The sequence below is a fragment of the Octodon degus genome, unplaced genomic scaffold (assembly GCF_000260255.1).
Source record: "Octodon degus isolate 3935 unplaced genomic scaffold, OctDeg1.0 scaffold00159, whole genome shotgun sequence".
In the NCBI taxonomy this organism is placed as follows: Eukaryota; Metazoa; Chordata; class Mammalia; order Rodentia; family Octodontidae; genus Octodon; species Octodon degus.
Window position 1 is genome coordinate 2285886 of NW_004524735.1, and position 4137 is coordinate 2290022.

At 43.0% G+C, this 4137-nt stretch overlaps 1 pseudogene; it reads left to right on the forward strand.

Moving 5' to 3' along the window:
• The window catches only part of LOC101574589, a 31328-nt pseudogene extending 27475 nt beyond the window's left edge, over positions 1-3853 (forward strand).
• Positions 3854-4137: the final 284 nt, after the last annotated feature.

The window sequence follows — 4137 nt, forward strand, 5'->3', positions numbered from 1 at the left end:
CTATCATGCACATCCTGTACTGTCCTTAACCACTAGAAAGACAATACACAATGTATCAACTATTATAACTGTCCTACTGTTGCAGATCAATTGAAGCCAGGAGGACAGCAAGGCTGGATGTCATCGGACACAGGGGACTCAGAAATATTGGTAGTGTGAGTCCAGAACTCAGCATGCACAGCGTATTCATTGAGAAACTTACTGATAGGTCAGGATTCAAAGTTTCCCAGGCACCTTGCCCCAAACACTCTCCCTCTTGGTTTCCAGGCATCCTGTCCCCAAACTCTCTCCCCCTTGGCACCATGCAGAGACAAACCCAAACTGCAGAAGAGGTCCACCTGACCTTGACCTAGGCAAGCAACCACAAAACTCTCCTTTGTTAACATTAAAGATCCCCCACAGACCAGGTAACCTCCAAGATTAGTTCACCCTCAATTGTTATAGCCCAGGATCACCCTCCTTAAAGATCCTACAAAGTCTTCTGCACTCCCCCCCCCTTATTTACTGCTGTCTTGGTCTGATAGATAGCCAGTCTGCTTGCTGACCCCAGTAAATCTACTCGCATCAGAATGCCTGGTCCGGTCGATTGTGTGGGTTCATACCTAACACTTAAAAAGTACCAATTATTGACCAAGAGCAGTGTACAATAAGCCCTCTAAATTACGTGATCCTTCTCAGTCACATCCCGCTGTTATCCTAAATCTTCAGAGTACACAAGATTTCCTCCTCTGGTCTCTTAAGATAGTTCTGAGAAAACAAACAGGAGTGAGGAATTAATATTGGTATTATGTAAGGAACTCTAAATACTTCACAAACATACAGAAGTTCCTTACATATTATTAACATTAATTCCTCATTCTGTCCTGACAGCTTGCTGCCTGGTAAACATCCTCTTCATTATTTTCCCTGAACTTCACCCTCAGAGATCCATCATGAATTATACAACATCCTGCTAACCTGTTTTGAATCTTGGTTTCATTTTTTTAATCTTTCTTTTTCTCTTTAAAATGAAATAAATAAATAAATAAAACAACACCAATTGTATCCCCTAACAGAGTCATGACTCTGACAAAAGTCACTAAGCAGCCTTCCCAGAAACATATGACTTCGTTACAGGAGTCTGGAATAAATACAGAAGTTCTGCTTTTAGGCAGCAATTTAGCTCCTGCGATGCTATCTCAGGATGGTTTCCTAGCTCAGTAATAAGTACCATGGAGCTTGAGGTTGTGCGTGGTGTTGTCAATTGCTCCATCTCCTCAATTTGCCCAACATCTGGGACACAAATGAATCCAAATGCTCGGTTACTCCTTGAATAGAGGGACTGCCTCAGCACTTGGAAGAACATTTATCCCTACTTGTCAGTTAGCTCACCAAGGCAGCTCTGCCTTTAAAAATCAAAAATTATTTGACTTTTTCAAAAAATGGATAAATAAATAAAAATAAACAAATTTTTAAAATAGACAAGAGACCAAAGTAGATGTTTCTCCAATAAAGACATCCAAATGGTCAACAGATACTGTGGTTTACCCAAAGACTGCCTCACAGAATCTTCTTGCAATCAGTGCTGGGGCTGAATAATCTAGATTTGAGGTGGGGGCTGCACAGGTGGGGCTCATGACCTGCAAGGGTGCATCTCCCACTCTGGCTCTGCTCCTTTCTTTGCTTCCTGAGCAGCTCTACCCACTCAGACCCTTCCACCACGCACTCTGCCGTGGAGCCAGCTGACTATAGACTGAGCCCTCTAAAACCTGTGACCCAGGGCTGGCGATTTAGGCAGTGATAAATACCTGTTTCTGGGCGTAGTGTCACATGCCTGTAATCACAGATCTGGGGAGGCTCAAAACAGGGGTTCACTATGTGTCTGAGCTGGGTATTGAGACCCTGTATCACATACATAAATGAAAATAAATAAAATAAAACCTGTAATCTCTCTTCTCTTAAGTTGTAGATATTGGATGTTGTGTAAAGAGACACAAAAGTAGCCAAGACACTGGGTCAATGAAGTGTATGTGCATGCCAAACCACCATGAGATAACGTCTTACCCTAATGACAATTATTATTAGCAGAATATTAGAACGAAGCTCAAGCAGATACTGGTGATGATATAGATAAAGGGAAACATCTGCACATCTTTGGTAAGAATGTAAATTAATGTAGTCAGTATGGAGAAGAATGTGGAATGTTATTAAAAACCTACAAGAAGAACTACCACGTGATTCTGCGTTCCTGTTGCTGAGCATTTATTGAAAGGGAATGAGGGCGGGGCTGCTCTGAGGACCACAACCATCTTTCCCCATCTTGCTAGCTCTGGCCTCCCCTTGCAGGGGTGGGGATCCGACCTCTGGGCCAGGAGTTGACAGAGATGACAGAAGACTGAGATATGAGGTCTTCAACCAAGGGTTTTGTATTTTTAAGATCTGATTGAGCATAGAGTACTGCAATGTTTGCTACATAAAATAACTAGAAAATCTTTTAGAGAGGAAGTTTAATAACCAAGGGCTGGACTATACTTAGAGACTTAACACTGGCTATATGCAAAAGGAAAAGCATTTCAGTGAGAAACACTTCACATGAGCCTCAGTCTGCTTCTCCAGGCCCAGTCCCGCCTGGCGGGCCAAGGGGAAGAACCAAACTGGCCAGACTTCCTAATGCGGTGGCCCAGCCACCTCCGGAGTCGCTGTTGCTCCTCTCTGAGCACCAGACTGGAAGCCGCCCCTCGTCCTCACCCCTCAGGCCGGCCTCCTGGAAGTCAGGGATGCTAAGAAGCCGTCTTTCTCTTGGCGTGGCGTGGACGTTGGAGGAACTCCAGTAAAGCTCTCCTATTTTGAACCTCTTGAGGTCACAGCAGAGGAAGAACAAGTGGAAGTTGAAAACTTAAAAAGCATTCAAAAATATTTGACTTCTAATGTGGCATATGGATGCACCGGCATCCACGATGTGCACCTTGAACTGAAGGACTTAACACATTTTGGCCAAAGAGGGAACTTGCACTGTATCAGATTTCCAATCCAGGACTTGCCTACTTTTACCCAAATGGTAAGAGATAAAAACTTCTCAACATTACACATGGTGTTATGTGCTACAGGAGGTGGTGCTTACAAGTGTGAGACAGATTTCCATACAATTGGAAACCTCCACCTGCACAAAGGGGTGACCTGGACTGCCTTGCAAAAGGCTTCCTGGGTGTAGATTCTGTCAGTTTCAATAGACAAACAGAGTGCTATTATTTTGCTAAGGCCTCGGAACCTGAGCGATGCCAGAAAATGCCTTTTAACTTTGATGATCCCTATCCACTACTGGTACAAAGCACTGACTCAAGTGCTAGTGCTGTAGCAATCCATTCCAAAGACAACTATAAGCAGTGACTGGGATAAGCCTTGGAGGGGGGTACATTTCTGGGCTTATGTAGTTTATTGACTAGCTGCAAAAACTTTGAAGAAGCTCTTGAAATGGCATACAAGGGTGATAGCACCCAAGCTGACAAACTGGTCCAAGATATTTATGGAGGAGACTATGAAAGATTTGGTCTGCCAAGTTGAGCTGTAGTATATAGTTTCAAGAATATTTATAAAGAGAAGCGAGAATCTGTCACTAAAGAAGACCTGGCAAGAGCTGCTTTAGTTTCTATCACCAATAACATTGGTTTTGTGGCAAGAACATGTTCTGTGAGTGAGAAAATAGGCAGAGTTGGCTTTGTTGGAAACTCCTCATGTGGCAATACATTCTCAGGGACATTTTTGGAGTATACACTGGATTATGGGTAAAAAGGTCAAAAGGTCAGCTGAAAGTGTTGCTTCTAGAACATGAAGGGTACTGTGGAGCAGTCTACTTGGACTGCCAAATTTCAGCTGAAGTATCAGAGATTTCTCTGCTAATAAATGTCATAAAAGAAGCAGAGACTGGAGACATTTATCACTGCATTGTGTGTCACTGGGAACAAAAGATAAAAGTAGAACTATTCCTCCTGCTTTCAAGTGTCAAGATGGTAAGCTCCTGAGTATTGTACCAAGAAAAGTGAGAGCTGCATAACATGTGAAGTGATTCGCACTGAAATGCGTTTCCTTTTGCATATAACCAGTGTTAAGTCTCTAAGTATAGTCCAGCCTCTGATTATGAAGGTGCCTCTCTAAAAGATT